The sequence below is a fragment of the Cyprinus carpio genome, chromosome A4 (assembly GCF_018340385.1).
Source record: "Cyprinus carpio isolate SPL01 chromosome A4, ASM1834038v1, whole genome shotgun sequence".
In the NCBI taxonomy this organism is placed as follows: Eukaryota; Metazoa; Chordata; class Actinopteri; order Cypriniformes; family Cyprinidae; genus Cyprinus; species Cyprinus carpio.
This window is the reverse complement of record NC_056575.1, coordinates 11,689,803-11,715,731: the sequence shown is the minus strand read 5'-3', so window position 1 is coordinate 11,715,731 and position 25,929 is coordinate 11,689,803. Positions and strand designations below refer to the sequence as shown.

Here is a 25,929-nt window from a genome sequence, read left to right as displayed (position 1 = left end):
CCACTGCTGTGTCAGCACCGCCGTGCGTTGCGCTGCCTTCCCTTTTACACATACAAGCTCAAAATGTTTCTGCCTTTTAACATTTCTTACCTGAGACATGCAAAAATCAAATGCATCAACTTTCGTGGTGTAAAAGCACTGGGGAAGAACAAATGTGCCAATAATATATTTGTTAACCAAAGTCAAACCATCAATGACAGTCAGACTACATGCCTTGGTCTCCATTGATTGTATTGCATTTTATATTCACATTACAATGTGCTTAAGCACCAAAAACAATTACATGTTCACCTTTTGGTAATCCAGTGGTGTACCTGAATGGACAAACTGTACTCTGGTTACAGCACTTCACATTTGAATCATTACACATTTACCTTTTTTTTTTTTTTTAAACAATGCTTAAAATCTGTAATTCCTTGTTTTTCTTTTAGTCTCGCTGAGAGATCTACCCACAAACTGCGCTACATCCCCATAAGTGCATCTCTCTACATACATTAAATATAAATTATGTAGTCATAACAAGGTTACAATAGTGTTCCTCACTTAATTGGCGAGCCAGCTTAAAGCCCTTGTGTGAAACGCCACTGTCACAAATCAAACCTTAAGCACATCACCCAAAATGTGCTTTTTCTTTGCACACATTTACTTAGACATTAAGGCATTGGTTCAAACGCGTGGACACTGGGCCGCGCTGCGTGTGCTCTCTAAAAAACAAAGGCTTTTGTTAATGTGGGTCAGAGTACTTGGCTTCGATTGCGACAGTACAAAGACATTGTCATAGAAAAGAACAGATTATTCAATACAGCATTATGAAACATCAGTAAGAATTTTTAAAAAATTGTTACAACTGAATTTGAAGTCATCCAAAAACCCATTTCTTGCACTCCCAAGTGTCTTCTAAAAATGTTTTGTTCCTAAAATTGTAGAGGACTTCTATATGAAACCACATCTATAGGCTTCCTCCCTCAACCTTCTTCAAAACGTAAAGGATACCGATGCTATCCACAGTGACAAAGGTGGTGAAATCGGGTGACACGTGGATCTTCTTCAGATTGGCTCCCATCGTGTAGAATGTCTGCAAGGGCTCGCCGGTCTCCGTGCTCCACCACTATGATGGAAAAAAAAAAAAAAAATGCAGTGAGCTACATTCCCTGGGTTCAATGTCTGTGTCATTGTAACCGTTATAGCATTTTCAATGGCACATCATTTGGAAAACTTAAGACGTTGACACCTGAGGGTCTCTGTCCCCCATGGCTGCACGGAAATGCTCTAAAAAAGCAGCAAAGGAAATGTCATTAAATGCATGTTAACAGAACTGCTAAATGAGTGCCAACACTGGAGGGTTACGGCGCCTGAGCAGCGTGATTGTTACTTTGGCACGCTGAGAAAATGAGGCCACTGAGCAGCTACCGGCCAAACCGTCAGCGACGACAACGACAGATGCCTTCGACCGCGGCGCTTGTTTTTATGGTCTCCGGGTGCAGATGCGCAAACACGTCCCCCCCGACAGGCTCATTAATCACGCAGCTCTTGCCGTGAATTAACGGGTCTCATTTGCATTTAACAAACTCATTCTCCACAACTTACAGCTTTGTGTTGAAAACTCACCACCAGACAAGTGTACCAAACCTCCAAATATAGAACTACGCAGGGACACGATTGCCTCATTCAGACACAGCACATTGCTTTGCTTGTACGGTTTCTTAAAAAAATTTTTTTTTTACTTTCCCTGATGTCCTGGCTTCTCGGCTAAAATAGTCTGCTCTGCCTCTATGGGCAATACTCAAGGCAATAACAAAAGAAAAGCACTAAAAGGTGGGCTGGCCAGACACACACATACAGTTGCTTTAAAAATTTCAACCTTGATATGTTTGGAACATACTGTACATTTCCTGTCCTCAACGGATGCAATTAACAGTAAAGCAGCACGTCTGCGGATGTGATGTCACTTTTGTACTAGCCAACTCAAATTGTTTTACACCAATTTAGACCACTTTGCTTGAATATTTTTTCCTCAAACTACATTCCAAACAGAAGCTCGTTTGATGGCAAGCGATGCAGATGGATGGTAGGTAAATTGCTCGAGGCTAAGTTTGCAAATGCAGTTGTTTTTCATTCGGACAGGATTAACAAAATCACCTGAGCTCCTCGTGGAAAACTAATCCGGTCCAAATAGGGCTTAACACAGATATATTATTTCTGCTGGATGAGCATGCACTGTATTCTTGAAAAGTTAAAGTCTCCCTGTGTCAAGGAAACAAACTTTAGACTCGTACATCTTCACACTGCATCTGTCAAATGATTCGCGCTGTTGTTTTAGTGCTAGTGCATCTGTTAAAAGGAAGTCAAAATCGCTTAAATAGCACTGCATGCATAAATAAGACATTTATGCCGTATGCTTGCGTTGAAACTCATTCCTCATCATCCTGACGTCAGCATAAAGGCAATGGACCAAACGCGACAGCAGATGGAGAAAAAGCATTTTCAAACACAAACTTCATATTCTGGTCACAAAAAACACACAGGGCACATAAAATCCCTGCAAATTCAGGCTAAGAAATTCCATCATGCGAACGGGAGAAAAATTTCACCAGTAAAGAAACAAGACCTCCTTAAATTATTCACCAGGCCAAGGCCAACTCTCCTGCTCTTATTTTCATGGGTGTTTTTTTTTTTTTGGCGCATCTTTAATTCTGAGAGCGGAGTTATTTCTCACATGGTACCCACTGTAGTACAGTCTGGAGGGAGAGACAGACCTGTCCTTGTTCTGCTCCATCCACTCTACTTGTCTTTAAACTCACAATTGTGCGCCTTAAATGCCTAAGAATAAAAAAAAAAAATATTTGTGTGCAGTCAAAGCAGACTGGGTGGATTTCCAGAAGCTTCTTTAAAAAGATCTGAATGAGAGGGGACACGACTTGTCTGGACCTCGGTGTCTCAATTGGGAGAGAGGGTTCAAGGACAGTGTGTTGCATGAATAAGAAGAAAAAAACTGTTTTAAGTAAGCGAAGAACTGCATTTCTCCTGAGAAATCACATTTTTACACACACAAACAGACAGGGATGGTTGAGGTCAGAAGATCAGGGTTCAGTCGTCATCCTCTGACCCTGGGGTGGCGGTGAAGTTGAGCGACATGCCCGAGGGTACGGAGGTAGCAGCAGCAGCACAGCATCCATTTTTGACTCTACAACTCAAAAGTATCTGACTTTTTTCCATCATGCTTATCTGGCCTGCAGTAAAAAAAAAAAAATCTCATTATGTAAGCATAACATCACTTACCTTGTTTAACTACACTTCCACAGGAGCAGTGGAGAAACCAAGAGAACAGGGGAACCCACCTCAGACTTTAAAGCTAAATTATTAATTTAAAATCCAAGGGCTGAAATATTCATGCACACACACAATGCCTTTTCTTTCTTTCCTGCAATCTCTTTCTCTTTTATTCTGTTTGTCTTTGTTCTGGCTCTTTCTATTGTCTGTGTTGTGCAAAGTACAGAGGTATCCTCCACTGTGAGAGAAACGGGAGTGTGTGCTGTGCCGTCAGACCTCTGTAGCATCTTTTCCTGTGTGAACGCGCTCTGACGGGTCATCTGCCGGGAGTCTGGACCGAATCGCTGAGTCATGGCACCGGGTGTGTGCGTGCGTGTGCCTGCCTGCCCCGAGCTAACCATTCAGATCACTTTCAACCAGATAGAGTCAAAGTTGAGTCATTACGGGCAAATGAAAACCATAACTTGTGGCGTTTAAAATCCTTTGAAAATTTGAGGTGCTGTGAGCAAATGGGTCAAAAGCTATATCTGCACTCAAGGTCGTCTTCTCGATGGCCGACAACTGACAAAAAGCCATTTCTCTCAAAGTCAAACATCTCCCCTCTGAACAAAACTGAAACGCAGGATGATTCATCGAGTTCACTACACTGTGCAAGATGACATTTTAATAGCGAGTTAAAGGGACAATTCAACAAAAAAAAAATTAAAAATCTACTCAGCCAAACAGCACGCAAACCCCTTAAATTACAATTCTGCTCTGTTACTCACAAAAACCTGTCATAGTGTTGTCAAAAGGCTTGGAATACAGCATATGAACCACACTTTTACAGAACAGGTGATTGAACCATTCAAACAATAAACTGTTACATTTTATATAATAGTCGGGCAAAGCAGTACTTCCTGTGTTACATGTGCTCAAGAGAAATGAAGAAAGCAGAGCCTTCAAGTGACAGGTGTTGCAATCCGTGTCAGGCTTTCCTACAGTACAAGAGCATGTTGTGCCACTGGCAAACATTGAAAAGAATGAATTCTCTCAGAAACTATTAAATAATGAAAGGCTACAACCAAAAGTGGGATGGGAAAAATCGAAAGGAAATGTTTGTTTACCTACAAACAAGAAGTCTAACTTTCTTTTGGATTAAACATGCCAAACAAGATGAGAATAAGCCCATCTCCCTTACGCATCCAGACACCTCAGAGGAATTGTGAAGAAAAAAACTCAAAAACAGCTGTTTCGGTCATGCCTTTGGGTCTAGCATTGCTTACGGCTACAAAACAAAAGCATCTTTTTTTTTCTCACCGTTGTTTGAGTAGAAACAAAGGAAATAAACAGTCTCTTATTTGCAGGTGAATGCTGTTGTGGGGCTCGAAGCAATAAATCGTTGTGATATAAACGTTCGGTCTGGTAGAGGGGAAGGTCTGGATGCCCTGGAGCTAATGTGTGTGAATTACTAGGAGCCTCCCAACAGCAGCCAAACCCTCCAGAGGACAAACAACACTATACGTGTGTGAAAGAAAGGGAGTCGTGCAGTGTGATTTAATGCGTTTGAGCCTCTTCCTCGCTAAAGGTGTAATATCCTGGCTGACCTCCTCATCCATTTCTCCTCTCCTCCAGGAAATATTTCGGTTTCATGCGGAGGAGCGCTTTGTCACTTGCACACACATTGCTACAATAACCATTTGTTTTTTTATGAGTGAAAGCTAAGGGTGCCAATATGATCACAGACACAGATCTTTTTGAAGCCTTCTTTTATCAGAATTATTTGTAGTGATGCTCCAATTAGGATTTTTACAGACATTCATTCAGAGCCTGAATTTCATTTTTGAAAATAGGGGTAAGTTCCCCTCTCAGTTGACTCTTGTTTTTTTATAATCATTTAAAAAAAATAATTCTCAACAAAAATGCACTACATTATCAAACATTTAGGTTTTACAATGGTTGCACATTTGGTTGCACAGTTGCATATTGTTGCACAATAGCTTACACACAGTGCAAGCCTGATTTCGTGAGCTGTATTTAAGGCAGCCTTATTTGTGTGTGCTTCGAGTGCATGAGCGCTGAATGGTTTAAACACTGGCAAGACTTAAAAAGAAATGCAAACTATAAACTTTAATGACGATGCAACACTGCCTCGATTGTGCAAGTGACAATTCCTGTGTCAACTGTGCTTATAGAGCAGATGTGATGTGGTGATTTGAAGCCATTTGAGCATTTTAAGAGGGAAAGACAGAGTAAGCGGTGAATCACACACACTGTTTGTGACATTACATCTCAGAGAAAGTGTTCAAATTACTTTATTTAATAAAGAAATATGAATTGTACCTCACCTTCAGCATTATATTTATTTTACCCACGCCAGACAGATATTTAGACTGTGCCGCTGCATGTCATGCCAAACCTCTCACAGCAGGAGCGTCGTCAGCTTGAGATTGGTTAATGAGTTCGGCCTTTAGAGACCGCCGGTCAAACTTCCCAAAGCAATTAACAGCCAATAGCGATCGATAGCTGATCAATCGGAGCACCCCAAGTAAAAGCTTAATGGGAAGAAGCCTTTATAAATCACAAGCACACACAGAAAACATTTACCTCTCAGAGTGAAGGGCAAAATGATTTCTACAGACTCATGCATGTAGCATCATTCTTTGTGCATGTTTCCTGCATGTCGGCTAAATTTAAGAAAAAATAAAAAAAAAGTGTCAGACTTCAGACATCCTGATGAATGAGACTGAATGAGATTTTCTGAAGGAAAACAGACAAGGAAACTGTATAAAAAGACAGATGCCCTGCTGGTTTGTCCTCTAAGGATGAAAGTGGGTTGGACAGGAGACGGGACATGTGCTGTCTCAATGAGGACAGACACAGAGACAAAAGGACAAAATGCTCCCAAAATAACAGATTAATACCATGTTTTTTTGTTTCAGTTAGGGGTGTTGATAGGTATTGATGATAAAAGTGATGATTAAATGAAACTGATTTTGTTTTAATACTACACCTACAATAAAAATATGCAATATGGTTGACACTCAGACACAGGTGGCGTTATTGCACCTTAACACTGGTTGATGATTGTTTTAAATTGTTTTTTTTTTATTATTAAACTTAATGGACATGCACCCAAAAAAAAGTTTGTTCGCCAGTGTGGGAGTTTTTTTGGGATTCACTGTCTGGAAAACAGAGGACAAAAGGTTACTAATTATATATGAATATTATTAATTTTGATTATGTAATGCTATATTCTATTAATAATTGATTGATTTTTAGATGAACTAAGATCTGTTACCGTGAGATTAAACGTGGATGGCGGCAGGCCAGTCAAGTCGGTTTTTGTACTGAACTGCAAATGATGTCAAAGAACAAGCCTAGCTGACAGCTCGATACAAATAGAAATGTGTCAACGACAAACTGCAGAAGGCAGACATCAAAAGATGTAGATTCTGCTGAGAGGCAGATCACCTCAAAGTGAACGCAGAGAGCTGCCGTGTCAAAAAAGCTCAGGCATGGTGATATATACAAGACTCTTTCTGCCATCTGAATGACAAGCTAAACCGAGAGTTTAACAGAGCAAACCAGGCTGCTGTCCCTTTGCTTTATGACACCTGACAATATTCTGCTTCATTCTGCTTTTTAAATCTTTTTGAGGGACAATTGGTGATAGAAGAGAAGATGTTGAAAACAGGACAACGTTGCAGGCTGAATTCAAACTTGTGCTGGTTCACGAACCCCGCAAATAAATGTGCAAACTGCTAGGTCATGTCTCAGATCATAATTTTGCTTTGAAAATGTCAAAGTTTGTCTATATCACATGTCTGACATAAAGGCAAGGGACAACATGGACAGGAAATTAAATATGGACAGGATTCTACAAAGAAACCTACAAATCATCTATTGCGACTTCAAACAACATATGCTCTGATATATAACCGGATCTTGCAGGTGACATTAATTCTCAAATCGGAACAGAAGTGCATCTACAGAGGAAAGTGCACCAGAACGCGTCACGTCTTATACACCTCCTTCCTTTGTGTGGTCATTGCAGATTTATGGCAGGTTTGGTTCGGTCCGATGAAGAGGTATGGCTGGGGATGTGGAACCAATGCTTATGATGATTAATTTATCATTCGATATTATACACAGCGAGATCCTTAGTGTGAGGACAGCTGGCGATCAATCAGAGCTTATTATTGGGTCTCCGACAGATCCGTCGCTCACGCGCTCGAGAGGATAGTCAGGAGCGTAGTGCAGCCGATGGAGACGCATTTGATAAACTGACAGATTGATGCATGATGAAGCATCATTATGCCTGTGACACTTACTCAATGTACAGACGGCTCTGAGTGTATTAATAAAGCAGTCACAATGCGTGATGGATAATGGCTGACATTGATGATGGAACTTAGTCTCGCTCCGTTCCTGACATGATAATGTGCCTCTGTGACATGAGCGATTGGACAAGCGTCTGCCTGATAATAAAGATGAAATAGTCATGACGTCACAACAAACAAGAGACTGGTGAGACTTCATCTTGGTTGCACTTTTGCATGACGCCTCAGAAAGAATGCAAGGAAATGGAATATTACTGTAATAATAAGTATTATTATTAATAAAGGTATAATACTTATATATGCAAGGAAATGGAATATTATTTTATTAATTATTTTTATTGTTTGTAAATTTTTAATGGTTGTGTTTATAATAATCTGTGACATGTGTAGGCTCATAAGTCTTAATAATCAGGCTACACTGATTATGCTGCATTTTTAATTCACCAATAAAACAAAGTTACAAATCTTTTATTATTTTTACCCAGCTCTAAATCATAAATGCATATGCAGCATTCTCAGGATAAATAAAGCCAAACAAAAAACAGCTCTATTCCAGTGTGAGCCGCTGCCGCGAAGCATTTGCTTGTATAGTGACATCATCTGTTGAATACGTGTACCTTGATGTATCCACCCGTAGAGACCAGTACTCTGTTATCAGGGGAGAAGTGCAGGTCAGTCACCCATCCACCGTGGAAAGAGTCCATGGAGTCCTTGGTGTCCCGGGAACAGATCTTCAGAAGAGCTCCATCCAGCATGCTCCACAGCTTTAAGATACACAACACAATACAACATTAGTACAAAAGAAGGGGGTTATCAAAATGCATACGGCACAACACTGATTCCACAAAAGTGTATTTATAATGCATCTTGTATGAATCAGAAATCGCTTGTGAGAAAATGCAAATATATCCTTTTTACAGCACTAAAGCCTGATTTCCAGATATTACACCGTGATGTGTGACTTGACATTTAGCTGTGGCAGTAAACAGTGTTACATAGAGACATGAGCTTTGAAAAAGCACCACAAGACATAGAATTAAAACATCACAGCATTTCTCTCTTTCTGTGGTTTTCTCTCACTTTCTCTCTTTGCGAGCAGCATCCTTAATTGATGAGGTAGATATTTCCTTTACAGTTCTGAGCACTTGGGCCTGTCTCCCAGAAAGAAAAAAAAAAAGCTCAGATAGAAGGCTTGGTAGAACTGACATGGAGGCGATGCCGAGTTGTGTGGAGACGTATTTGTCTTTGCATCACTTCTCTTAATAGCTCCATTAACTCTCAATAAGCCCATATTATCTGCTCACATTCACAGATGTCCGAAATTCACTGTAATTGATTAGCTTTGCCATTTCAACTTCTTTATAACTCTGTTTAGCTGATTGTTCAATTAGGGGAACTATTGTCCCCAATAATGAGAGAAAAAAAAACAACAAGTGTGCAGTTAATATGTAGAACTGTTGCAAACACTTGCTGTCCAAAAAGATCTGAGATTAGGCATCAATCTCTTGGTTAAAAAAATAAATTAAATAATAATACAATAAAAAAGGAGGGATTGGGTCGCAAATATCAAAAATCCTTACCATAACACATACCCAAATCCCTTTGAAGTTTTATTAAGGCCACAATCAGATCTTTATTCCTTTTAATTTAAGTTTTTATTTACCCTAATTTCTCCGTTGTCATCGCCCGTCGCAAGTCGCTTGTTGTTCCAAGAAAAACGGCAGCTACGAATGCAGTCCTTGTGTCCCTTCAGCAAAAAATTCATCTCCCACGAGGCACTGTTCCACACCTTAGGAAACAAAATCGGCAGTTATACGCCATTTTATGAAGTTAACTGAACAAGTGCAAAACTAAAGTAATTTGAAGAGCTCTAATGCCGTTTTTGAGAGATCTCTTTGTGAAATGATTAATATAAACTGGAATCAGAACAAAGTTGAGCAAATCATCAAAACTGCTGCTTGAAATTTGTTTTTCCATCTCTAATTTTAGTCATGAGTTAGTCATTAATTGCGGTGGGTCCATTTGGCATGAATGCTTTTTCTGATCTGCTCTCCAAATTCACTTTGCCGTCCTCTCTCTCGCCAGTCGATGAGAAGATCTGGCAGACAGAAGTGAACATGGCATCTCATTAGAAAAGTTTTCTGGTAGAAGCAACGCGCGGTGTCATGCGGAATGAGAACTTCATCTCATTATGCTCTCAGATGAGCAAACTGGACTCTGACCTCTGATAACACAAACAGAGGGTACTATGCGTGTGTGTACGTGTATCTGTGAGCTTTGTACTGCGTTCACACAAAGTTAATTAAGCAGTATTTTTGGCGTCATTAACGCAAGCACCCACGGCTCAGTAAAGATACTCCAGGCCACCTAGCACCTCCCAACACAGACTCACACCTAGACTGAACAAAATAACAGTATAATGGGAGCAGGTGTTCGCACAGTCAGAGCTCAGGATTTAAACAAAAGCTCTGAGAGTTAAATGTAAACAATATCTTGTCCACTGACACTAATCTGATGTATGAAATTGTGCCCTCTGTTTCCTGACCTTAGCAGTCCTATCGGCCGATGTGGTGGCAAAGAGATGTCCGTCAGAGGACACATCACATGACAGGACAGCACCCTTATGACACTCAAGGTCTTGCAGCATATGCCCTCTGTTGAGTTTGCAGGATTGCAAGAAAAAGAAACGAATGAGAAAAGAAGAGAGTAATTTGTTATTTGTTGAAGGTGGCAGTAGGAGCTTTGCATTAATATGGTACACTTGACAAGATTTGCCATGATTTGACAAACAATTAAAACTTTGATATTCATGACAATTATAAACTTATCTAAAAAACAAGTGGAAAAAAATTTATATGAAGGGTTGCTAGTTTTAAACATTTTCTGTGTCTATTTTGGCCCGTTTCACCACATATGACTATCCAACAAAAATTATTATTTTTTTTTTAAAAAACACCACACACAATCATATGCAATTCTATATTAAAAAGACCATTTTACGATTAAAACTTTTACATTAAATAAAGTTTCGTAATTCATGAATTTACTATACACTATAAACAACCATGCTACAGTAGATCCTACAAAGATAAAGCCTAATTCATATTAAATCTGCACTCCTGTTAATCAGTTTGGTGTTGTAAGTTTTAAAAACAGTCCATTCTATTCTTAATTTTTAATTTTTTCTATTGCTAGAAAAAAACTATTCAAAACTATTTAGACTTCATACAAATGGAACAGGAAATCGAAAAGCTTTTATAATTTACTGCAACCTTGAATCAAGGTTAAGCACCTCTTTTCATGGGCCAAATTTAAGAGGTTCAGGACCATTTTTGTACCCTATTTGTGGAAAATGGCAGGAAGTTATGGATCATGTAAACAATCCTTCCCACAGAAGGCTGATTAGAACTGGGGTGAAGTGTAACAACTTCTGCTGTTGAGATCTTAAAAAAGCTGTTTGAAAGTGATTAACTGAATGCCTAATTCCTAATTATCATGATTGACTGTGCTGTCAAGTCCACAGTTTGGCCTTGATAACCATGTTTTGCCCTGAAAGCAATGCAGTCTATAGAAAAAGTGTTAAATGTGGTCTTCATGTCATCCTTCACACTCTGTGTGTGCTAAAGATTGATTCATTCAAATGCAGAAACATTGGTAGAGGTTCAGTTTACCTTAAGAGTGCCATCAAACGACCATGAGAACAGGTGAGAGGAAGAAGAGCTGTTCGACAGGTGAAACCTCCTGACCGGCTCCTTATGGCCCTCCAGCACCAGACACTCACCTGTCCTCCACTTCCACACCTGCAGACGAAGACAACGCACATCCTTTCAAAAGTTAACTTTGACATTTAAGGTCTCCTGAAACAGATTTGCTAAGCTTATAGCATTGAAGTATTGATTTTGGTTCAAAGTGATAAACTTTGATCCTACTACATGTCCTAATGACTGTCACTATCCATTCTTACAGAATTTTAATGTGCATGCTAGGGTTGCACGGTTTAGCGGTACTACGGTAGTATGGCGATACTAAGGCTCCAAAATACCAGTGGTGCCAATGTATTTTTTTTTTTAAACGGTAGTATCGTCATTATAGTTCTACCGTAAGTAATGTATGTGGGGCAGTTGCTAAAACGTTCAAACACTTGTTCCTTCAAATAAACAATACAAAAGCACCTTTTTTGTACTGTCACCCTTTCTGCGCTGCCCTTTAATGGCACAAAATGCTGTGTAGAATTAGCACCTTGGATGCGCAAGTAGAGCTGAGGCTGTACAGAAGCTGTGCAAATGCAGAGCGGGAGCTGCACGTGCTCCTTGTGCTTCCACACTGGCACTGTTTGTTGCATGAAAAGAAATGTATATATAAAGATGACTTTTTATGTTTTTGATTATAATATTATTTTTAATGTTTTGGTGTAGTTTTTAAATATAGTTTTATTAATTTAGATGAGTTTTTGTGACTTGGGCAAAAACTCCTGTCAATGATGACATGTTTTCGTGCATTTATTAGGCCTATTTTTTCATAGTGCTGATTGTCATATGGTGGCTGAAACACGGAACTGCTGCGCCGCTTCTGCGTGCGATGTTAATACTCTAACCTGTTAACCTGGGCGCCAAAAAAATGGGCGCCAAAAATGTCCTGCTTACACGTGCGGTGTGAAACCGGCATTATATAATATGTACAATTTGCTGGTTTCGCGTGGTTACTTGGTATCGTCATACTTCAGCTGGTATAGTTATCGCAACCATGCGTTTATGGAATCATGACAACACTAGTGCATGCAGCAGTTCATAACTATCAGTTAGTAAACAGTTTTCCCCTGCTCACACTTTCTCTGCTGGTCATCAACAACACAATGTACCCTGTTATGACCCAGTGCCTAAAACTTCTCAAACTAACAACAGCTGCTGCAGACCTTTGTGTGGTCTAGTTACTAAATTGCACCTGCAAACTGCAAGTGTGACTTTCTCTCACAGCCAGAAAATACATACCATATAAAAGGTTTTAATCAAAAAGGCAAAAAAGGGGCAAAAATAAGCTTTTATATACAGGAATGTTTGGTAAATAATGTTCAAAAAATAAAGAAAAAAAACTTGTGACAAATGACATTTAGTATAGACATTTATTTATATTTGACTAAAAATGAAACAGAATAGACCACATTATAAACAATTAGAAGTGAATTACCCGGACAGTGGTGTCTTCCGAGGATGTGAGGAGGGTTTCACCATCATCAGTGAACTGACAGTGGTGAACGGTCCTAGTGTGACCTGTGAGCTTTGATAATGTTTTTCCAGATGGAACCCTCAATACTCAGACAGACAGACAATGTAAAACTTTGTTCAAATGCAATTTCAACTTTTTCTTTTATTTGCATTTACTTGATTGTGTACAAGTATTTTGCTTTGCACTACTAAAAATGAGAGAAAACAAAAAAACTAATGAACCTTTTAAAAAGGGAGGAAAAATAATGACAAATATGATGGCAAAAAAAAAAAAATTCAGCAAACCCGTACATCTAGGAAAAAAATGAGATGTATGAGATGACAAAAGTTAAAGTGGAAAGGGAGGGGGGACAACGTGATATTGACATTACCTAAAATAAAAATAAAAAACAAATGCTTTATCTACAAGATATAAGATATCTCGTAGATATCTAAGATACTGCACCCTGCATTAAACTCATATACAGCTATAATCTCATATTTCAGCAGTTAATACATCATGTAAGTGCGTTTAAGTTAGTTTGCTCCTCTGTGTCTGGCATTCAGGATAGCCAGACTGATTATCGGCCCTCTCAGTTGCATCTAAAGCTTCAAAATGCAAACTTCAAAAGCTGCCTGGGGCTACGGGAGAGTTTGCTGTGTTTTGGAAAAGTAAATAATAGGTATTGTGTGCTTGCGGGCTGGTATTCTGGTCTTGCGTGATCAAATGCTGTGAAAATGTAGATTATAGAAATCAAGGATGAATGTGTACAGAACACAAAAATAACAAATGTCAGTGTTAAAGACAAATGATTCTTCAGAAATCAGTTTAATATGCTGACTTGTTGCTCAAGAATCATTTCTTAATGTTGAAAAGAGCTGTGTTGCTCAATGTTTTTGAGGGAAACTTTTTTTCAGCATTCTTTGAAAACATTCGACAGCATTATTTCAAATCGATTTTTCCGAAACACTAAGGAAAGTCACATAAATAATCGCTGTGTGAACAGCCCATAACATTTCACACACTTGCCACTCACCATACCTGCACAGTACTGTACCTGTCTCTAGCCCTAGTGCCAGCACAAAATCACGCTGCAAGTTCAGCAGCTGCAAGGTTCTCCATCCAATGTTCTTCAGAAACTGTCTAACTTTCACTCTTCCTGTCTGCGCACACATATACACAAACAAAAGACCTCATCTTTCAATCTTTCCTCTCACTTCAATAATGCCAGCGGTCTCCTTGGGGGGAAAAAGACATGCAAGAAACCCTCCATTACAGACTAACTGTTTTCAATGCAAGACAATTGCTTTAGTAGTGAGCTGTTCATGCTTGCCATGCTGAGCTCTACACAGTCCAGTAACAATCTGGTGCCCTCTGGTGCATCTTATTGGTACCCACATCACCACAGATGAAGGGAAGTCCATCTCTCTTTAAGGTGCACAGAGACATTCAGGCAGAGATAGAGAGGAGCAATCTAAATAAAAGGTTGTTTGGCAGTAAATGAGTGTAACGTAAGATTGATAACACACTGCTTATTCTATCAGTCAGCGGTTACCTCTAGGCGTCCACGCTGTAACCGACGTACCAGTCACATCTATTACACTACAGTACACACACTGTGCAACACAGGAGGACAACACTCGCCTCCAGCACAATGACATTCAGTAGGGAGAGAAGGGAAGGGACGGGTTCAGGAAAGGAAGGGCGAGAGATTAGAGGGCAGTTGACAGCCATGGCAAATCTCATTGCCGGAGGTGAGTCAAAACACCCACAAGCATCCTGAAGGCTATTTTTACCCAGAGTGCTTTGCATGCTCATCCAAAAACCCAATAAATTGAGTATAATATAAGGATGAGACAGTTGGAGATGGTGATATCCCAACAGGTAAAATACCTGTACAGTTCCATCCTCAGTTCCTAGGGCCACAAATGAAGCACTTCTGCTGATACACGTACAGCGAATCCTGGAAGGTAACTCTTCACTCTCAAACAGGATGGCACCTGCTGATCCGGTCCGTACCTGATCGACCACAATGCAACATTTCATGTCATATATATGCAATCAAACAAAAAACAGCAGCAAGCTAGCACTAGATGCGCATGTCTCTGGTGGACCGTACCTGTAATCGGTTTCTGCTGTCTGGTGCCACTATTGTAACGTCACTGTGGGAGAAGAGAACATCAGAATCCCTCTTCAGAGCCACAGCAGAGGAGGTGTGAACCCGATCTGTTTCCCACAGCTAGACAAGCGTTAACACTTGTTGTGATAACAGGTCAATATTGTTCAAAGTGTAACTGCCAAAAAACTGTCACGCTACAGTAAGAGAGCCCCCGAAGCTAGCTTACCCTGATGGTCTGATCAGAGGACGAGGACAGCAGGAGTGAGCCGTCAGGTGAAAACTGGACACAATGAACCCAGCTTAGATGACCGTTGCATTCAGTGTTCTTTTTACTGGTCTCAAAGTTCCACAATTAAAAAAAAACAATAAAAAAAAAAAAACACACATCCCAACATTAACAATATTAACACAAATCAGAATTGTATAAAAGTAGACATACTTTAATAATATGATAAAACTTTTATCCAAAGCGACTTACAAATGAGAACAGTAGAAACAATCAGATCAACGAGAACAATTGTAACTTATACCATGTTTTACATTGTTCATTCATAATAATAACCAACATATCTGCATGTCATGTGAACACTTCAAATGTTTGGAATAAGTAAGATTCTTAAAATAATACTTTTATTCAGCAAGGATGTATTAAATTAATCAAACTACAGGAAAAAAACATTTGTTACAAATGATATTCAAATAAACAGTACTTTTTGAACTGCATTTTTTATTTTAAACTTTCTATTATAAAAAACAAATGGTGGGGGTTTGTTATCTACAAAAATTAGATTTTTCTCTAATTAGATTCTCTGTCACAAGAATTTAGTAATGTTTAAAAAATATTGAAATAAAGTTATTTTAAATAATTTCACAATATTACTGTTTACTGTATTCTGATCAAATAAATGATGATTTAAATAAAGCTTAAAAAAAAACAACTAACCTCAACCTCCAACCTATGAACAGCAGTGTACTATAAAGACACCTGGACCTCCCTTAGACACAGAAGCTAAAACACAACTAAGGGGTACAAGGGGTGCAACGCAACATGCAGGTGTGATAGTTTAAGTGAATCACTTCAACCGAATATTAAAGATCTTGGTCTTATGGTCACACAAAACTATGGTATAGAAACAAAAACACTACCAGAGTTAAGTGAAGAGGCAAAATGTGTTTAGAAATGCTAGCTACAGAGTAATTTAACAAACTGTTTTTTTCTCTTCTCGGTGTGCTGTACCTCTATAGTGTAATGAGAGAGAGCAACGGCCAGCAGGCTGCTGTTGGGACACGCGTGGCAGTACTGCACTGTGCTCAGACGACTCGTCTTCATCTCCAGCAGCATGTCTGACGTCTTTACGTCAAACACCTACACGATACAAAGACAATATATAGAGCTGACAAAACCATGAGCACAGGGAAAATAGGAATAAAAAAAATTATAATAACAATAATAATAAACTTCCAACAACTTCAGTAGATAGCTGAAAGGGAAATTTGTGTTTTATGAATGCTTTTATTTGAATTACATTACATTTGAATACATTATCATAAGATTATGCCTGTTAAATTTAAGTGTTTGTGTGATTGATGTGAATCAGATTAATATATATATACACACACACACACACACACATAAAAAGCTGTTACAGGCACCAAACCAAAAATATTGAGTGGCAATGCCAACTCCACTCATTTCACAACAACACTCATAAAATCACTTACAAACACAGTGTTTCTGGCAGCACAAATGATCCGTGAGCCATCAGCCGACCAAGTGCTGCATTTCACGATGGCTTTTATTTCATCGTCACTCTCTGGGAAAAAACTATTGACATCAATTGATTTCCACTCGTTCGCAGATGACACCCCAAACAGCTGAAAGATACAAAAGACAACAGTGCAAGAAACACACATAAGAGAACACCTGTACAGTACTGACCGAAGATGATCCAGTAGATTGAAACTCTAATAAATGTGACTTGATCTACAATCTCACACAATCTTACATATAAAAAAAGAAAGATACATTAAAAATTTAAACAATTAAAAAAAAAATAATAATAAATTAATCAAATGTATTAAATAACCAAGCAAATTAATAATTAAATAAAATTAATAGGCAAGTAAAACAGCTAGACAATAAATCAAATAAAGCAAAGGAACAGTCAAGTAACCTTCAAGGTGCCGTCACTGGATGAAGTGGCAAGGTAGGCGTCGTTAGGGGAAAAGCAGCAGTGATTGACAGGTTCGGTGTGTCCAAACATCGTGTTCTGAGAGGTCGGCTTGTTGGGGTTCCATAGCTGCAAGACATAGACAAAGACAGAAAGAAAAGAAAGAGGGCAAAAAGGTAAGACGAATAGAATCAGAAAGGATAACGTATGCTTTGTGTAGGGGTCTTGATCACTCTGTCAGGGTCTATTGAACAGGACAGCCTATATAAGAGAAGAATATATTTAGTCTGAAGGAATTGTTTTGTGTTCAACACATCTGCCGTTACGTTCTCTAAATCTCATTTCAGAGTGTTTCCTTCACTCCTCATCCAGAGATATTCCACAAAATGCCCCTTTTGTGCTCACACCTCCACTGGGGTGGGGGGGGGTGCTCTCATTACGTTTTTGACACCCATGCTTGCTCACTCTCCATTTTCGCACCCTCAAATGAATACAGCTCAACTGCAGACTCCTGCTGTCACACTCCTACAGATCTCCCACAATTCTCTGCAAATTTCACAAGCCGTAAAAATTAACACGGCTGCCCCGTTCCCCTCCTCTGCTGTTCCGAGACAGCGTCCTACCAGCTGTCATTCTCATTACTCATGTTCACCAAATCTGCCTCTAAATGTGGATAACGAGAGGAAACGGAGGGTGCAGAAAAAATTGCAGATGAGATTTAATTATCAAACTCTTTGGAGGACTACTACTACTACACACCTGCTTCCTGCACCGCTACACACTGGACATTCTTTCGAGATGAATCTTTTAAAGAATTTCAAAAATAGCCATGAATTCACAAGTTAGCAGTCTGAATCATTCTGAGAAAATGCTTCACTGGAGTTGCTATTGAAATAACTTGATAAAACTTAAAAACTTAAAACCATCTCACCTTAGTGTTGGTGCATTTGTCGTTTGAGCAGGTGGCCAGCAGGACACATCGGCCTGTGTTGGTGAACTGGCAGTGGTTTATCTGTTCCTCGTGTTCCTCCCCAAACTCTCTGATAAGAGTACCCTGCTCAGCACTCCACAACTACAACACAAAACAAACTTCTCATTCTCCTGACTGGTGTTTGAACAATCTTCACACTAGGGGTGCATGATAAATATCGGCCGATAACTAATGCGCATCCCCTCGGTTACTACACAGAGCCGTTGTTAACTGACAATAAACGTGGATTTGCGCAGCTTGTCAGTTAACAACGGCTCTGTGTATTAACAGCTGCTCTATGTGAAATCATGCACCTGATGGAATTTACCGCTGATTAGAGAACCGGCTTTACTGACGAGATGCGCATTAATTATCGGCCGATATTTATCATGCACCCCTAGTTCACACACAACTTTCCCACATATCGACAGTATAGTGTGATCGTGTCTGTCAAGCAACAAAAAGAAAAAGAAACAGTACACGTTTGTAACGGCATGATGAAGAAAATAAAAAAAGAAATTCTGTAGCAAACTATTACCCTACATAAAGATACTGATCCACAAATAAAGTAGGCAAAGAGACAGACACACTAACCTTGACTTTCCTGTCACTGGAGCAGGTAGCAATGTAACGGTCATCTGGAGAGAAGGCACAGCACAGAACATCTTCGTCATGAGCCTGAAACTCCAGAAGTTTCTCTCCAGAGGTTGTTTTAAACACCTATTGAATAATAAAAAAAAAAGATACAAATTGGGATGTCATAATACTACAAATAATGTCAGGATAAACAGTGGGACACAAATGGATATTTACCCGCAGCGCCTTGTTGGCCCCACAAGAGGCGATTTTACTCCCATCTTTGGAAAAGCAAGCATAATAGACAGATCCCTGTTGAGGATGCACGACCAGCCGGGACAAACTGCCCTGATTATTTTTGTTCCTAAAAAGTCAAAACATGCTTTCAATCAAAATAAATCTGTTTTCAATCTGATCTACTACATGAAAGATACTGTGTGAGGCAGTGTGAGATACATACACCAAGTCCAGACAGAGCTGCCCTCTGCTGGCCCTTTTCTGCGCCTGCATCAAGGCCTGTCTGTAAACCTCTGAACACACGGGCTGAGACAGAGCCAACTGCACTATGTCAGGAAACGGCCTCTGCTCCAAATGATGTCCATTTAAAGACAGGAACTCCTGAAACTGCAGTCTAACCTCACTATTCTGTGTGAAAAAAAACACAATTCATCATTAAACAGAACAAGAGGTGATGTGTTATTTAGGCTTATGATGATCACGACAGTTATTTTATTAGCAATAAAATGTGAATGTAATAATTCTGAATGTTCTATTGCTTTTAAGATGTGCAATTGTGAGGAACATCAATAACAATCAAAGTTTAACAGCATAAATACCTCTTCATCTAGTATTTTCACCATATTCTACATAATCGTTGATAAGATGGGCAGATCCCATAATCTGAGCTTTCTTTTTGACCCAGTCCAAGGAAAACATCAGTGAATAAAGCTCCTGAAAATGAGAAAAACGGAATGTTCATGATGTAACAGTAATCATTCGAAGATTCTACATATTCTCCAGAATAGTGGAAATATTATTGTAGACTATATTTTTACCTTAGACAGTCCTGCTTTAGCCATGTGGTATGGAAGGAAGCGGTACCAATACAAACAGTCTATATCTCCAGAGCTAGGTGGCCTTTCATTGTAGAATTGCTGGTATTGACGGATCATCTTTTTATGTAGTTCCTACAGGAAATAACAATTCAGACCTTGTTCTCCGGCGGTCTCTCATAAAAAGACGTACAACATAACTTACAGCAATTTGATCACGATTCTGTTCGACGAGAAAGTCCCTCTGCAGATCATGAAGGTAATAGTGGTACGGTCGCTGGTTACAGTCTCGAAACAGCAGAGATTTATTCACAAACTCCTGTAGGACGTCCTCCACCTCCTCCGGCTCAAGACCCCACAGTACTGACAGAACCTGCATGAAAGAAATAAAATTATTTAAAAACCGACAAGAAAAAAAAAAAAAAAGATATCCATCCTTGTGTCCCACTTGTAAGTATAATTTAAATTATGAATAATATAAATGACATTGATTCTGCATCTACCATTACTTTAGTAGTTGGCAACAGATTTTCTGTCTGACCTTAGCAGGCACTTTGATGTATTTTTGCATAACGCTCAGGTCTCTGTACAGATCTCTGTGTTTTGGCTCCAAAACCTGCAAACTGGCATTCATGGCCTGGTCCAGAGCTTCATAGTCATAGGACGATGACTTACGGATCCGCTTGAACTGCTTCTTCTGCAGCTGTCGCAGGTAGTAGCTCCAGCGGTCAGGGAACTCCCTCAATAGAGCTCCAATCAGAGAAACAACCAGAGGAGAACCTAACAGGACGAGAAACATTTACAATGGTCAGAGGTGTAACGTAGCTCACTGATGGTACTTCATTATTATACCATAGTATTAAATACTATTACTGAATTGTTATTCCAAAGCGATAGACAAAGGAAATATATATATTTAAAATAAAAAATACAGCGTATTATATATAAAAAAACACAGTACGAAATAAAAATAAATTAATTTAAGGCCAATTAATTAAACTTGTAATTATTAACCTTAAAAATAATTTCAGAACCAGTTACAAGCAAGACATCTATTTTAAAGTGAATATGACATTGTACAGCGAGGAAGCTGACAATACCCAACCCTGATTAACAATGAGTGGACGAGAAATGCTGTTCTTGTGACCGAGTCATGTTTGATCAGCTTTTGCTTCAGTTTTGCATAAAAAGGGTGATTTGTACCTTTACATTCGCTCACAATGCTACGGGCCTCTTCTGGAAGTTTCTGCGGTTTCCCATTGACATACAAAGCAAGAATTTCCAGGGCTTTTTCCTCATCTAGGCCGCTCTCAACGGGCACTTCAAACCTTGTACCTACACACAAACAGAGAGAAGCAAACACACAAACAGTATGAACCCTTACTTTTGAATGAAATTAGTACATTAAATGAATTAGGCAAGATAGCCGCAACAATATAGACAAAGGAACAATTCTCTCATAACCTCAGCTGAAAATGGCTTATCTCCAAGAACAGCTGCTCTCGGTTATCAAGAGTTTTACGTAATTTCATTTGGTTCAGAAGTTGCCTTGAATTTCATTCAAATTTCATACGCAAGCAAGCACAAGATCCAACCTAGTCATGGATTAACCTAGACTTTTTTAGAAAAGCAAACTGGATGCACTAAAATTAACTTCTCACCGCTCACAGAGACGGCCAGACTTCGATTACGCGTGGTCAGAAGAACTCTGCACTGGATATCAAAGGACCTGAGAGCAAAGCTGTCCCACACATCATCCAGAATCAGCAGGGACCTGATAGCAGAAAAGGAAAGGAGAAAAGGGCTGATTATCAATGGATGTACAGTACATGTTCTGTGCAAATAAAGTGCACTGTAATCACATCCTTCCTGCACTCACCTGGGGAACCTGCGGTGCATTAGAAACCGTAGACGCTCTTTGGCCTCCTCCACGGAGCAGGGTGGCCGCTGACTGGCATCTGAACTTTGACTCCGCTCCAAACGGAAGCATAAAGATTGCATCCTTACCAACAGGTCTGCCCGCTCACATTGGCCAACAGAAAGCCAATGAACACCACCAGGAAAACACTCTGAGCAACAGAGAGAAAATAAAATGTTATATGAGCACTTTTAGCCCTGTGGTCTATTAGAAGTACTCTTAAAACATATTTTCACATCGTTTTAAAATGAAATAATTTGTCCACCATCACTTTTAGAATATATTATATAATTACAATAAAATAAAATTAAAAAAGCAAATAAATAAATAATAATAATAAATAGAAAAAAACACTAAAAACAAACAGAATTAAGACGGATTGAATAAATAAATAAACACATACATCCATAAATCGCAAGAAACACCCGAATAAAATATTAGAAAGGCATGCATTTAAAAATATGAACATTTTATTAAAAAATAATGAAAATCATGAAATCCTAAACACAATGTTGAGTCATTACCCTTAATAAGGGCATGGTCTCGAACAGCCTCGGCAGCCATCACAGACTTCCCTGAGCCTGCCATGCCAAACACAGTGACCCAGCCTGGTGTATTCTTCAGCCGGTACAGCTTCTCCCGCATCAGGTTGAGCAGAGCGGGTCGACTCACAAACACCACAGGTCTCTGAGGCACCCCACCTTCACTCAGAATCGCCTGGACTAGAATAAAAGCACACAAAAACCTCCAGCATCTTCCAAAACAAGTTCATACATGTCCAAGTGGCTAAAGTGGTTACCAGAGGGAGACACTCTATCAGCAAAGCTACGCTTTCCCACAGGGCTGAGGAGAGGCAGGCCACTGTGGAGGAGGTTGGCCAGATCTCCATAACTCTCCCTGACCAGCGCATTGTAGAAGGAGATGTAGGCCCTGTTGTCTTTCATCAATAGCACCTCTAGCAGTGCTGCAGCCTGTTCTCTTCTAGTAGGCTGGAGAAGCAGGAAAAAAGAAAAACTTGACTTACAGTACATTCACTTTTTTAGACATAAAAAGCCAGCATGTTGAACACCACAACAGACCTTGTTAAGCACCCTTGCTTCTTCATCGTTCGTCAAGATGCCGTCGCTGACCATGTGGTCCATCAAGTAGGAGACTTTAATCTCCTGCTCTAGATTGTCTTTGGAGCGCAGCAGGCAGCTCCGAGCACGTTCCTCCATCTCCACATAAGCTGTGGTGCTCTTCTGAGGAACGCTGCACTTGATTGACAGTTACTCAGTGCAACAGGGCAGGATGCATTGAACTATATTGGAGAGTGCATACAGATTTAAGCATTTTAATTACTAAACCAGGTACCATTTTACACAAAAACCCAAATTCTGAACACTTTGTTGGTTTAGTAACCGTGATTATTTCTTTTAGAATTACTCAGAACATTGCAAGACCTGAGGCCGTTTCACGCCAAGTTCTACTATTCTATAATTCTGTGAGAATAAAGAAGTCCACACCACAGTTGTAACGATAACAACAGAAACTACATCACTGGACCACTTTCAGAGCGATTTGTGGAAGTGGGACGATTCGGGGAAGGCGACATAACTGCAGCATGTTCTTGCAAAACAAAAACAAAAAACTTTATAGTTAACATTCTTGGTGTGAACAGGCCTTTATGATGGGAGAATTCTGTAATGCAAAAAAAAAAAAAAAAAAAAAGTCAAAAAAAGTCGTACATCTACATGGTCCATTTGGAAATTTACATTTTGGGCAACAACCTGCTCCTTGATTTTTAAATGCTTTAGTAGCTGCTGATTGGTCAGCACATAAAAACCACTAAAGCTGAATCATATCACTGCAGCAGGGGTGTATTCCAGAAAGCAGGGTTAACTTACCGTGAACTAAACCCTGAACTCTCGGTTGATTAACCCCAAACCTTGCTTACTTGAGGTATGTGGTTCCAAAAACGCGTCCGGGAGTAAGTTCATTCAACTCAGAGTATGTTCCTGATTAAGACTCAAGACATTCTCAACAGAGCGACGAATTGACGGGTCACTATGAAAACGGACACTAAGAAAAAGCACGCCAAGCTGTTCCTTTCTTCCTCTTTTGTTCATTAGTTGTTTACATGCTTAGTGCATATCGCCACCTAATTGATGGCTGTGCAATCATTTTTATTTTTTTCTATTTAATCTTTAATCCCTGAGAAGAATGTGAATTATATTGTTTGTTTTATGCTAATTATATATTAAGTCATATCAGATATGTATTTTGATTTAGAATTTAGAGAATATAGAAAATGCCGCTCCATGTGTGAGATAATATAACATGTAATAAATAAAAATAAATATATAACTTAAACATTACCTTGTCATAGTGTTTTTATAATTTATACAGATAACTCTTATATAGGCAAATAAAATAAATAATTATGTTAGAATAATATATTACCTTATTTATTATAAATTAGCGCTTCCTCATTAACATATCAAATATAGTACAGATAACTCTTATATAGGCAAATAAAATAAATAATTATATATATATATATATATATATATATATATTATATATATATATAATAGGCTATATTACATATTGTAATATTATATAATGTTGTGCGCTGTCTGTCACGCCCACTGAAGGCTCGCTGAAGTGAACTAGCCCTGCAACATAACAGGTTAAGTTCAGAGAGTGAGTTGCTATGACTACTAACATACCCTGAAAGTTACTTTCGTTTTTGGGAACCGAAAGTTGAGGTTATCCGCTTACTTACTCTCAAACATACCCGGGTATGTCACATAACCTGCTTTCTGGAATACCCCCCAGGGCTGAGTCGGATGCATAGCAATGTTCAGTTGTGCCATCGTAGACTATATTTTATAGAGGAAGGATGTTTTATTAGACTAACGTTTTAATAATAATAATAATATTTTTTTAATAAATAACTATTACTAATTATTTCACTTAAATAACAGCTGAGTAGAAGCTCTGAACACGTCCTGCTGCGCAACATTCAGTTAAGCACGGCACTATATCATCCAGCGGAAGGATTCCACAAAAGATGAATTTGTTCAATAACAAACGCTTTAAAAATAATATATTTTGTCTTTGATATTTTTATTATTTCGCGACCTGCTGTATAGTAAAAAACAGTCAATTCAAACGATAATGATGAGTAGCATTCCTGTTTAAACAGTAGTCTAAAACCAAAACTAAGACTTTATTAACTTAAATACTGATTTGGATATTCTGTTAAGTATTACTTATGGCCATGTCACTGAATAAGAAGAAAAGCGGTCTCTCAGTGTGCTAAATAAAATGTTGTGAATATTTCATGTCAGAAAGCGCACGCGTCCAAAAAATATAATTATATTAGTTCAGCTGAGAAACTACTGGGACGTCTAGCAAGAAGAAAACTTTATTCGACTTAATTTATAGACAGACTTACATTTATAATATGGTTACGTTAATCAGCCTACAGTAGTGGTGATTATTAACTGACTTCTGATCAGTTAGACGTAAATTAATTTTAAAAGACGTCATACTTACAGATATTGTCTTCGAGAAAATTTAAAGAGACATCAGAGATTATTTCCTGCTAGACAAAGACAAATGACTTAAGTGAGGTACCCCAAAGAAATCCAGTTATTAAAAACCCAATTGTGCGCTCCTAAAATGTGCGCTTCCTGCTTTTTGACACAACTTCCCGGTACGGTGCTGACCAATAGCAAAACGCCATATAGTCACGTGACCCGCTGAGGTAATGCAGAGTTGTATATATCTGTAAGTAGTAGCAAACACAATACAAATTTAAGCTTGAACGATATATCATACTATAATGTAAATAATAAGCACATTCAAATCTATATTTTTGTATAATAGTATTTTTTTAGATTGCACTGTAAATATTTCATTCATAACAGATTTCCAAATTATGCCCTGACACACACTCTATTTTTGATGAAGATTTCATTATTTAGTCTTTCAACTGTCTAATGTTAAGAAAGTTTTTATTTTTTTACAATTATTTAATTTCAATTCCCTCAATTCCTTTGAAGTGCCCTGTAAATTAAATTAATGATATCTACCTTTTACCTTTGTTAATCGTTATTGTTAATATTATAAATGTTAATATTAAATATTCTTTTGTTTTTATTTGCTCAAAGTTTATAGTGTTTGATAAACTGATCCATTATTTTAAGATACTGTACACAAATGAGGTCTGTAGACAATTTCGAAAATTGTTTTAGTGCTTGTGAAATTGGCCTAGAGAGGTTTTTGTCTGCAATAAAATAAAAAAATTAAAAACAATAGTCTTACTTTATTATTTTATAT

The 25,929-nt window shown here is 38.7% G+C and overlaps 1 pseudogene; it reads right to left on the bottom strand.

Moving 5' to 3' along the window:
* Positions 1-213: 213 nt before the first annotated feature.
* On the bottom strand, positions 214-25,295 carry LOC109097363 (annotated as a pseudogene).
* Between the last annotated feature and the right edge of the window lie 634 nt (positions 25,296-25,929).